The sequence below is a fragment of the Cucurbita moschata genome, unplaced genomic scaffold (genome assembly GCF_002738365.1).
Source record: "Cucurbita moschata cultivar Rifu unplaced genomic scaffold, Cmos_1.0 Cmo_Scf00041, whole genome shotgun sequence".
Taxonomy (NCBI): Eukaryota; Viridiplantae; Streptophyta; class Magnoliopsida; order Cucurbitales; family Cucurbitaceae; genus Cucurbita; species Cucurbita moschata.
Genome location: NW_019268557.1, coordinates 2,001,007 through 2,014,626, shown reverse-complemented (window position 1 = coordinate 2,014,626; position 13,620 = coordinate 2,001,007). Strand labels below are relative to the sequence as shown.

Below are 13,620 nucleotides of genomic sequence, written 5' to 3'. Positions count from 1 at the left end.
TGTACCATATTTTTGTGTATCATATTTATGTCTCAGGTCCATACTTATTTTTATTTTTGAGTCTTAGATATTTGACTTCTATAAATCGATATCCTCACGAAAAGAAGTTAAAATTCATGTTGACATGGAGAAGCTTGCAGCTTAAAATTACTTAGGTAGAAAGTGTGTTTCACTTAAAACTCACTCAAAAGAGAATAATCAATCAATACGGTACCATATTTGAGAGAATAATTTTTTTTTTTTTTTTTTTTATCTTTGAAAAATAAGGGAGGAATGTTGAATTAGCCTTTGTTGTAAGATTCGGTTATATCAATTTGAATAGCGTTCAAGCACTACTATAAATATCGATCTCTAAAGTATTCATGAGCAATGTAAATCTGTTGAAACTATCTATCAAAGGTGTTCAAGAATGAGTTCTGGAGAAGTGTTTTCTTCCCTTCAAATTCCAAAGATTGAGGATGTCAATGACCAAAGAGTGCAAGAGGCTGGAAGGTTTGCAGTGAAAGAGTATAACAATCAAGGTGGACATTCCTTCATTTATAAGCGTGTGGTGAACGGTCTGACAATTAGTGTTGGCACCTCAGTTGATTTTGACTAATATTATACTTTTGTGATAGAAGTTACGAAGGAGGATTGTATTCCTTGGTCATTTATTGCAAGGGTGAAAGTCAAGGTGAGAGGGTGCAAGAGAGAGATGAATCTCTTATTATTTGAAAATGTCCTCAAGGATTTCATCGAGCATTAGATTGCTCTCTCAGTTTATACTAAGCCCTCGTTCTATAGTGGAGAGGGCGTTGCTCTCTTTTAACTATGAAAATGGCATAGAGTCACACTAAAATAATCATATACTTATCTTTCTATCTATCTACTTATCTTTTTCTTTAAAATTTGCCAAATTCAACTATTAATTATACATACTAGGGTGAAGGTAGTAACATGACTAATTTGTTATACAAATTCTATATATATATTAAAATTTATTAATTTTATACGTGTCTAATACATGTCCGACATGTTTTGAAGATGATATGAGAATAAGTTATTCTCATGCTTTCTTTACTTTAATTTTGTTACCTAAGCATTTTGACTCAGGGAAAGACGATCAGAATGAACATAAGAATGAGAAAGCAAAATAAAATCCTTAGTTTGATACTTCCAAATTTTTTTTAAAAAATGCTACAAAATATTTTTATGGTTAATTTTGAAATCGTAGTCGAACTTTAAGAAGTTTAATTAATACCTTTCTACTGTTTTTAAATAATCTTAAAATTAGTACCGTGCTTAAATATATTTAGGAAAGTTTTGAATATAGCATTAACACTCTTCCCTATTTAAAAAAAATAAAAATATAATTTTTACTGTTAAAATATTGATAAAAATCATCTGTGGACACCTCTAAGATTATGTATTTTTTAATGTTACTTTGAGAGTTAAAATAATATTTTGAAATGTGATTTTTTTTTTAAATGAAGGATATTAATAATATTTTTATAAAATTCATATGTATTTTTTAAACAAGTTAAAAGGTGAAACTCTCTCAACCATTCAAAAGTATATTAGAAAAAAAAAATAATAGTATGCTAGGATATGTTTCAATTTTGAAGTTTAATATTTTTTTAGAGCTCGTGTAAAATAGTATATTTATTAATTTAGTTCTAATTAAAAAAAAAAACAAAAACAAAATACGATTCTTAATATTAATTTTATGAATAAAACTTTAAAATTTTGAAAAAAAAAATCATAACAACCCATTAAAATTAATTTAATGAAATTCATAAATAATCATACTTAATAAAATTAAACCTAAGAATTAATTTATTTTAGTTTGTAGTAGGGTGGATAAAAAAAAAAAAACCAACCAGAAGATTTTAAGGTAAGTTCTAAAAATTAATTAAATATTTTATAGATATTTTTCTCTTAACCATAAATAAATTTAACTTTTATATCTATATTTGAAAATTTAATAGGTGAGAGCTCCAAGAACACAATTACAACATCACACTCACAAGATTTTATGTCATATTTTAAAAAATTAAAGACATAAATACAACAAAACACATCTTCTTTCTCCATCCTAATTTCTTCATTCTCACGTTTATTTTTTTTTTTTTTAAACGAAAAAGTTACGGTGAAAAAGGAGAGAAAGGAGAAAGAAGGAAAAAGAAAACTTTTAATTCTAAAAGCGTATTAAATACTCTTTGACCGATATAAAGAAAGCATAAGAATAATTTATTCTCACCATCTTTGTTCTCTTGGTCTAAAACGACCCATTAAATGACAAAATTAAAGTTGTAGTTAGTCCAGCATAATATTTGATGTTCTAGCTAGTTTTCAGGCTGCTTTAAATGGGTTTAAAGAAAGCAACAAGTAACTTATAATATACATAATATAACAGTAACCAATGTGACGCTCGAATAAATGAGATATACATGAATAAACCAAGATTTCTTTCCACGGTAACCCTTCCATCCTCAATCGGCACTATACATTTTGCAAGCACCCGTTCCACACAACTCATTATAATACCTTTGATTATAGTATCTCTAACATATTTCTTATATGAAAGATTACTAAAATATTACACATTTAACTTTAAAATATTTAATATTTATACCCATTAAATTTTATAATATACATAATATAACAGTAACCAATGTGACGCTCGAATAAATGAGATATACATGAATAAACCAAGATTTCTTTCCACGGTAACCCTTCCATCCTCAATCGGCACTATACATTTTGCAAGCACCCGTTCCACACAACTCATTATAATACCTTTGATTATAGTATCTCTAACATATTTCTTATATGAAAGATTACTAAAATATTACACATTTAACTTTAAAATATTTAATATTTATACCCATTAAATTTTATATCATATATTAGCAATTCATCCGAGCAATTAGTGTTTGCTTCGTCAAAATTACTTAGGTAAATAATGTGTTTCACTTAAAATTCACTCAAGAGAAAATAATCAATATCGTACCATGTTCGAGAGAGAGAAAATAATCTTGTTTTATCTTTGAAAAATAAGAGAGAATTAAAAACATCAATAACAGTAACTACTTTGTTTTGTTCGTGTGAATATTTCAAAAGGAACCTTATATAATTTAATTGTTCAACTAGCTCAATCCAAACTTCTACTCACAATTGTATCCAACTAAAATAGATTATCAAATTAAATTGTAGGGGCCAAAAGTACATTTTTTTTTAATAAAAAAATATGATAATTTTAATAATTATATACATAATATAGGGGCCAAAAGTACATTTTTTTTTAATAAAAAAATATGATAATTTTAATAATTATATACATAATATTAAAATTAAATTATAAGTCGTATGTAAATTTCTCCACAAAATAGTAGATAAAAAAAATTAAATTTACTTAAAGTTGCATTATATATAAATTTTATAACAACAAATATTTTGATGTTCTCTAAATTTGTTTGCGTTTCAACGTTGAAGATGGCTGTGGAGTATTTATTTTTAAATAAAAATATATTTAATTTTAAAAAATAAATTAACCTTTTGCATATCTAAATCCACATTAGAAAGATTACTAAAAAAAATTATTAAAAACGTGTTTAACTTAAAATTCACTTTGGAGAGAATAATCTTTTTTATCTTTGAAAAAAATAAGAGAGGAATGTTGAATTGGTGTTTGTGTAATATTCGACTATATCAATTTGAATAACATTCAACCACGACTATAAATATGGCACTCCAAAGTATTCATGATCAAACTAAGTTTGTTGAAACTATCTATCAAAAGTATTCCAAAATGAGTTGTGAACCTGTGTTTCCTCCAGTTCCATATGCAATTAGGGGTATCAATCACAAAAAAGTACAAGAGGCTGCAGAGGCTGCAATAAAATGGAAAAACGAGAGGGAAAAACGTTGTTTGGTTTACAAGCGTGTGATAAACGGTCTGTCCGATTCTAAATGCAACCACGAAGATTCTCAACATTATGCTCTTGTAATAGAAGCTATAAATGACGATGGTATTCCTTGGTCATATATTGCAAAGGTGAAGCACTTTGGACACGGGAAAGAGCCCCATGTCTTTTCTGTTGAAGATGTACTCAAGGATTACAAGAAGCATTAAATTGCTCTCTGGCTCTCTACACTAAGCCCTCTCTCTCTCTACAATAAATGAGAGCGTCATTGTGTTTTAACTATAAAAATGGCATAGAGCCACAATAAAATAATAACATACTTATCTATCTATATATCTACCTATCTTTTTTTTTCTTTAAAATTTTCCAAATTCAACTTTTAATTATACATAATGGGTTAGGGTACCGACTAATTTGTTAAACAAATTCTACTTATTCAAATAATTTATAAAAATTGTTGGTAAAACACCGTCGTACGATAATAATTTTAAGAAAGAGATGAAGAAAAGAAAATTCTTCGGGTGAAAATCATCCATTATAAAAAATTGTTAATTTTAGTGTTTTAATTTCAACAATAACATAAAATATAATATAGTATCGAGGATGGGCTTAGCTCAGACTTACTTTAATTAATTAAGAGTATTAAAATAGGTTTTTATAAATAGAAGTATGACAGCAGAATAATAGAGGAGTACATGAATGAACCGAAATCACATCTAAATGAGAACGGTTTTTAGGATATGATGATGGTTAAGAAAACCTTAAAAAAAAAATTGAGAGTCACTGGTTACACCAATAAGTTGCAACTTTGTTTTCGGTGGCGTAATCATAAAAATTTCACTGTTAAACGTGCTTTTTTTTTTATAATTTTTCTAGGATACATGTGAGTGAGGATAAGGTATTCTAAAAAGACTCGTATTAGTTTGTGGGGGATAATTTTCACTTTTAGAAACGAGAAACGAGAAGTAAGTAACGTGACTATGTCGAAGAGAAATGTCGGGGTCATCAGCTCTTTAGATACTATCTTTTAAAAGTGAATCAATACAATATTTAAGAGAGAATAACCACTTTTTTGTTTTTTTTCTTTGTTTTGAGATAAGGAACCATTAAAATTCAAATTAACCACATGAAAAATTAGCCCTAAATTAATTAGCATTTATCGTTTGATTGGACATATTTTCAACCATGAACAAACTTGAATATCTAACACAAAATATAGTAATATCTATGTGAAGCTCCTTTTTAATTCATGTCAATATTCTTTCTTTGCATACCAACCAATTTTATCAGTAGTTTTAGATTTATATACGGTAACCATTTTTAGTTTCAAATTCTCAAAAAAATTTAATTAAAAGTATAAAGACTCTAGGCCATATAAATTTTAAAAACTAATTAAATATCCAATAAATATTTCATTTATTTTATAAAGACTCTAGGCCATATAAATTTTAAAAACTAATTAAATATCCAATAAATATTTCATTTATTTTTCTTCTAAAATTATTTTAATAAATTTTAAAAACTAATTAAATATCCAATAAATATTTCATTTATTTTTCTTCTAAAATTATTTTAAAAAAAATACATTTATTTGTGGTATTATAATATTGCAAAATAAAATATTATTAAAAAAAATTAGGAGTCCAATAGTTCACTTTTATCAAACTAAATTTTAGAGACCAAAAGTAAATTTTTTAAAATAAANTCACATACATGTCCGACATGTTTTAAAGATGGCCATGAGAATAAGTTATTCTCATGCTCTCTTTACGCCCATTCAAACTAGTTTGAAAGCTACAACTTTAATTTTGTTACCTAAGGAAGCGTTTGACGAAGGGAAAGACGACCAGAATGAGAAAGCGAAATAAAATTCTTAGTTTAATACTTTTAAATTTTTTTAAAAAAAATGCTACAAAATATTCTTAGGGTTAATTTTGAAATAGTTAATCCTTTATTTCAAAACTAAGGTCGAATTGAAATAGCAGTCGAACATTAAGAAATTTGTTTAATACCTTTCAACTTTAAAAAATAATAATAATAAATAACCTTAGAGTTAGTACTGTGTTTAAAATATTCCCATGAAAGTTTTAAAGGTAGCATTAACCCGTTCCACTATTCAAAAAATCAAAAAAAAATTTACTGTCAATATATTGATAGAAATCATTTATATTATCTATTTTTTTAATGTTACTTCGGAGAGTTAATTAATATTAATAATTTTTTTTTGAAAATTCATAAATAATCATACTAATAACAACAAGATTTTAAGTCAATATAAGTTCTAAAAATTAATTAAATATTCAATAGATATTTTTCTCCAAATCATAAATAAATTTAACTTCGATATCCATTTTCGAAAGTTCAATAGGTAAGAGCTCCAAGAACACAATGATGACACCACACCCACAAGATTTCATGTCATTTTTTAAAAAACCTAAACACAAAAATACGACAAAACACACTTTTCTCTCTCCTTCCTAATTTCTTCATTCTCACGTTTAATTTTTTTTTTTAAACGAAAAAGTGGAGAGAAAGGAGGAAGAAGGAAAAAGAAAACTTTTAATTCTAAAAGCGTATTAAATACTCTTTGACCGATATAAATAAAGCATAAGAATAATTTATTCTCACCGTCTTTGTTCTCTTGGTCTAAAAGGACCCATTAAATGACAAAATTAAAGTTATAATTAGTCATGCATAATATTTGACGTTCTAGCTAGCTTTCAGGCTGCTTTAAATGGGTCTAAAGAAAGCAACGAGTAACTTATTCTCGTGTTCCTAATCAACATGTGTTGGACATATATGGAGATATTTATAATCCATTGTGAGAGAAAAAAAAATTGATAGACATGTATTTCTCTAAAAAATTAGCCACTTTACCTATAATCTTTATATTCACATACATAATGTAAGGGTAACCAATGTGACGGTCGAATAAATGAGATATACATGAATAAATCAATATTTCTTTCCACTGCAATCCTTCCATCCTCACTCAGTACTACGGATTCTGCAAACACCTGTCCCACACAACTCATTATAATACCTTTGATTACAGTATCTCTAACATATTTCTTATTTGAAAGATTACTAAAGTATTACACATTTAACTCTAAAATATTTAATATTTATACGGATTAAATTTTATATAATATATTAGCCATTCATCAGAGAAATTAGTGTTTGCTCCATCAAAATTATTTAGATAAAGAATGTTTTTCACTCAAAATTCACTCAAGTGAGAATAATCAACATCATACCATATTCGAGAGAGAATAATCTTGTTTTATGTTTGAAAAATAAGAGAGAATTTAAAACATGGCACCAATAACCGTACTACCTTGTTTGTGTGAATGTTTAAAAAGAAACCTTATATAATTTTAGATATAATTTAATATTTGGTGTTCAACTAGGTGAATCTAAATTTTTACTTGCAATTTTATTTAACATTAATTGTATCCAACTAAAATAGAATTATTAAACTAAATTTAAGAGATCAAAAGTAAATTTTTTAAAATAAAAAATAGGATAACTTCAATAATGGTATGCATAATATTAAAATAAATTATAAGTCATATATACTAAATTTCTCCACATAATAATAGCCATAAAAAATTTCAATTTTCTTAAAAAGTTGCATTATATATATATATATATTATACGATCAAATATTTTGATGCTCTCTAAATTTATTTGCATTTAAACGTTGAAAAAGGTGGGGAGTTTATTTATTTTTAAATACAAATATATTCTATTTTAAAAAATTAATTAATCTTGTATATCTAAATCCACATTTTTTTTTATTAAAAAGATCACTAGAAAAAAAAAATTACCCATCTAGATAAAAAAAAAAAAGTGTTTAACTTAAAATTCACTCCAGAGAGAATAATTAATATCTTTCCTTACCATATTCAAGAGAATAATATATTTTATCTTTGAAAAATAAGAGAGGAATGTTGAATTGGTGTTTGTTGTAATATTCGACTATATCAATTTGAATAACGTTCAGCCACGACTATAAATATGGCACTCCAAAGTATTCATGATCAAACCGAGTTTGTTGAAACTATCTATTAAAAGTGTTCCAAAATGAGTTGTGAACCTGTGTTTCCTCCAGTCCCATATGCAATTAGGGGTGTCAATCACAAAAAAGTACAAGAGGCTGCAGAGGCTGCAATAAAATGGAAAAACGAGAAGGAAAGACGTTGTTTGATTTACAAGCGTGTGATAAACGGTCTGTCCGATTCTAAATGCAACCACGAAGATTCTCAACATTATGTTCTTGTAATAGAAGCTATAAATGACGATGGTATTCCTTGGTCATATATTGCAAAGGTGAAGCTTGGGGGTAACGGGAAAGAGCCCCATATCTTTTCCGTTGAAGATGTACTCAAGGATTACAAGAAGCATTAAATTGCTCTCTCACTCTCTACACTAAGCCCTCTCTCTCTACAATAAATGAGGGCGTCACTGTGTTTTAACTATAAAAATGGCATAGAGCCACAATAAAATAATAACATACTTATCTATCTATATATCTACATATCTTTTTTTTTCTTTAAAATTTTCTAAATTCCAACTCTTAATTACACATAATGGGGTTAGGGTACAGACTAATTTGTTAAACAAATTCTATATATATATATATATATATATATATTAAAATTTATTAATTACAGACTAATTTGTTAAACAAATTCTATATATATATATATATATATATATATTAAAATTTATTAATTTTATATTAGAAAAAAATTTAAAATCAATAAATATATATATATATATATATATTAAAATTTATTAATTTTATATTAGAAAAAAATTTAAAATCAATAAGTTTATATACTAACATATTTTAAATAATTTATTGTGTATTTTACTCTAAAAAATTTATTTGAAGTAAAGTGTCCAACAAATATTGAATTTATATTTATACGTGCTTAATACATATCTGACATGTTTTAAAGATGGATATGAGAATAAGTTATTCTCGTACTTTCCTTACCCCCATTCAAACTAGTTTGTAAGTACAACTTTAATTTTGTTACTTAAGAAAGCATTTTGACCAAGGAAACGAAGATTAGAATGACATGAACATAAGAATTTGAAAGCGAAATAAAATCTTTTGTTTAATACACATTTTCAAATATGAGATATGAGTCAAACCGTATCAAATACGCTCCCAAAATCAAAGGTTTTCTGTATGTATGTTCTATCCCCTTTTTCTCTCTCTTTTCATTCGGCTAAATTAATAAAAATATCTTTAAAATTTATATTTTATCTTAAAAATACGTCTAAAATTTCAAAAGTTTCAATAATTCTTCTACGTTTTTTTAAAAGATATAAAATATTCTTGCAGTTAAGTCAGAAACAATTAATACTTTATTCAAAACTAGGTTGAACTATTAACAATGTTTCAAAATAGTAGTGGAACTTTAAGAAGTCTTATTAATACTTTTCAATTTTTTTTTTTTCAAAAAATAACTTTAAAGTTAAGTAATGTATTTAAAATATACCCACGCCAAGTTTTTAAGATACATTAACACCCTCACTATTAAAAAACAAAAAAACAAAAAAAAATCGAAAAAGTTTTTACCGTCAATATATGGATAGAAAACATATATCGTCACCTCTAAGATTATCTCTTTTTTTTAATGTTACTTATAAAAGTTAATTAATATTTTTGAAACGTAGTACTAACGTAAGATTATTTTTACATTTTTTAAAAAAATTAAAGATATTAATAAAATTTTTGAAAACTCGTGGATTTTTGAAAGCTAAAGGATAGTTTTGAAACTCTTTTAAAAATATATATTTGAAAAAAAAAATTAATAGTATCTATTTAAAACTAAAGGCTAGAATATTTTTAAATTTTAAAGATTATGGATGTTTTTTTTTTCAGATTTTTTCAAAAGTTTAAGGATATTATTGTGAGGGCAAAGTTTAGTGGTATTTTCATTAATTTAAATCTAATTTTAGAAAAAGAAAAAAAAAACAAAATACAATTTTTTGGTTAATATTAATTTTAGTAATAAAACATTAAAATTTTGAGTCAAAAATATAAATTAAAAAAAAAAAAAATATATATATATATATATATATATAACAACGCATTAAAATTAATTTAACAAAATTCATAAATAATCATCCCGATTAAAACTAAAAAATTAATTTATTTTAATTTCGGGTAGAGTGGACCTCGAAAATTACAATAAGCAAATATAAGTTCTAAAAATTAACTAAATATCTAATAAATAATTCTCATGTCATTTTTTAAAAAATTTAAGATACGACAAAATATAATTTTTTCTTTTCTTTTCTTTTTCCTTCTTAATTTCTTCCTTCCCACATTTAACCTCCAAGAAAAATTAAACTTGAAGAATGAGAGAAAAAACGAAGAAGAAAAAAGAAAACTTTAATTCTGGAAGCGTATAAAATACTTTCTGACTCATATAAGGAAAACATGAAAATAACTTATTCTAACTGTCCCATCATTAAAAATATGCAAAGTTTAAGGCTTTTATTTTCCTTTCTCCTTTATATGTTGGTTCTCATCTTCGTTCCTATGATCTAAACAATCCATTAAATGACAAAATTAAAGTTCAGTAGTTAGTCAATCCTAATATTTGATGTGCTTGTTTTCAAACTACTTTGAATTTGTGTAAAGAAAGCATCAGAATATTTATTTATTTATTTGAATTTCTTTTTAATATAAAATTGAAAATATATATATATATATATATATATATATATATATATATATATATATATAAATAGTATAAAATTGATAAATTTAAAATCTATATATATATTTAAAATTAATGTGTCATTGTTACCTAGTGTCATTTATATTTCCTATCCACATCTCATTTTTATTTGTGTGAAGCTTTGATATTTGGTTTTTATAAATAGATATATTCACGAAAAGAAGTTTAATTCACACTTACGAACTTTGATACTTGGGGCTTCGATTCCTCTTAGTATGATGCTTGCCGCTTAGAATTACTTAGGTAGAGAATGTGTTTCACTTAAAATTCACGCAAGAGAGAATAATCAATATCGTACCATATTCGAGAGAATAATCTTTTTTATCTTTGAAAAATAAGATAGGAATGCTGGATTAGTCTTTGTTGTAAGATTTGGTTATATCAATTTAAATAGCGTTCAAGCACTACTATAAATATCGAACTCTAAAGTATTCATGAGCAAAGTAAATCGGTTGAAACTAAATCTGTTGAAACTAACTATCAAAGGTGTTCGAGAATGAGTTCGGGAGAAATGCGTCCTTCAATTGAAATGCCAGAAATTAAGGACGTCAATGACAAAAGAGTGCAAGAGGCTGGAAGGTTTGCAGTGGAAGAGTATAACAAGGGTGGACAAGTTTAGTTTACAGGGGTGTGGTGAATGGTCGGTCAATTATGATTGGCAACCCATTTAGTTATATCCAAGTTTTTATTATTGTGATAGAAGTTAGAAAGAAGGATGACCTTCCTTGGTAATTTATTGCAAGGGTGCAAGCCAGGGTGGTCGATAATAACATAGAGATGGATCTCATATACTTTAAAGATGTCCTCGAGGATTTCAACCAGAATTAGATTGCTTTCTCTGTTTACACTAAGCCCTCTCTCTCTACAATAAAAGGGGCGTTACTTATCTTTTAACTATGAAAATGGCATAGAGCCACAATAAAATAATAGCATACTTATCTATTGTTCGTAAAATCAACTCAGGCGTGAGAAAATAATTTTAAGAAAAAATAATTTTAAGAAAGATATGAAGAAAAGAAAATTCTTCACCTAAACATCATCTGTTATAAAAAAATTATTTATTTTAGTGTTTTAATTTTAACAATAAAAAATATATATAATATAGTATCGGAGTAGGGGTTTCACTCAAACTTACTTTAATTCAGAGTATTAAAATAGATTTTTATAAATAGAAGTATGACAGCCGAGTAAAGAAGTGTACATGAATGAACAGAAACCACATCTAAATGAGAAAAATCTTTAGGATATGATGGTTAAGAAAACCTTAAAAAAATTGAGTCACTGCTTCTACCAACAAGCCGCAACTTCTTTTTTGGTGGCTCAATCATAGAAATTTCATTGTTAAGCGTACTTTCTTCCTAGAATGCATGAGCGAGGGTAAAACATCTTAAAAAGACTCGTGTTAGTTTGTGGGGATAGTTTTCATTTTTAGAAATGACAAATAGCGTGACCATGTCGAAAGGAAATGTCGGGGCCATAACCAATACTTTAGTCTTTAGATACTTATCTTTTAAAAGTGAACCAATACAATATTTAAGAGAGAATAACCATTTTTTTCTTCTTTGTTTTGAGACAAGGAACAATTAAAATTCAAATTAACAACTTGAAAAATTAGCTCTAAATTAATTAGCATCTTATCGTTTGATTTGACATATTTTCAACCATGAACAAACTGGAGTTTCAAGCACAAAATATAGTAATATCTATGTGAAGATCGATATCGTCAAATATATATCTATAATGTCGACTTTTTTAATCCATGTCAATATTCTTTCTTTGCGCGAAAACCAAGTTTATCTGTATTTTAGACTTATTTACCAGTTAAAAGTAACCCTTTCTAATTTCAAATTGTCTAAAATTTTTAATTAAAAATATAAAGATTTTAAGCCATATAAATTTTAAAAACTAATTAAATATCCCATAGATATTTTTCATTTATTTTTCTTTTAAAATTATTATTTTTTAAAATACATTTATTTGTGGTTTGGAAAAGTCTAACAAAAATTAATTTTTTATTTCTAAAATTTATGTGAAACCTTTCTAGAAATGAGTAATGAAAAGCCAAAATAGTTATAAAAAGCATTAGTATTGCAAAATAAAATATTCTAAAAAAAAATTATGTGTCGATATAAAATAGTTATAAAAAGCATTAGTATTGCAAAATAAAATATTCTAAAAAAAAATTATGTGTCGATATACTCAAGTATAGTTCAATTAAAATGGGATTATCAAACTAAATTTTAGAGACCAAAAATAAATTTTTTAAATAAAAATACTATAATTTCAATAATTAGAAGCATGATATAAAAATTAAATTATAAGTCATTATATGGTAAATTTCTCCACAAAATAGTAACCCTAAAAAATTTAGAATTTATCTCTAAATTTGTTTGTATTAAAAAATGCAAATTTTTTTGTATTAAAAAATGCGGTGAATCTATTTACTTTTACATAAAAATATATTTAATCTTTAAAAATTAATTCATCTTTTGCATATCTAAATCACTTTTTTTTATTAGAAGATAGCCTAAAAAATTACCCATTTAACTCTACTAAGGTAAAAAATGTGTTTAACTTAAAATTCACTCTAGAGGGAATAATTAATATCGTTCCTTATCATATTCGAGAGAATAATATTTTTTATCTTTGAAAAATAAGAGAGGAATGTTGAATTGGTGTTTGTTGTAATATTCGACTATATCAATTAGAATAACGTTGAGCCACGACTATAAATATGGCACTCCAAAGTATTCATGATCAAACCAAGTTTGTTGAAACTATCTATCAAAGGTGTTCCAAAATGAGTTGTGAACCTGTGTTTCCTCCAGTTCCATATCCAATTAGGGGTGTCAATCACAAAAAAGTACAAGAGGCTGCAGAGGCTGCAATAAAATGGAAAAACGAGAAGGAAAGACGTTGTTTGATTTACAAGCGTGTGATAAACGGTC

General features: G+C 25.9%; 1 long non-coding RNA gene across 2 annotated transcripts; it reads left to right on the top strand.

Moving 5' to 3' along the window:
- The first annotated feature begins 386 nt into the window (after positions 1-386).
- LOC111433342 lies at positions 387-864 on the top strand. 2 transcript variants are annotated; one of them, XR_002708771.1, is made up of 2 exons: positions 387-521; positions 621-864. It is a non-coding gene; the product is annotated as an uncharacterized LOC111433342 (long non-coding RNA). The 2 variants fall into 2 exon arrangements; XR_002708772.1 differs by having other exon boundaries at positions 618-864.
- The last annotated feature ends 12,756 nt before the right edge of the window (positions 865-13,620 follow it).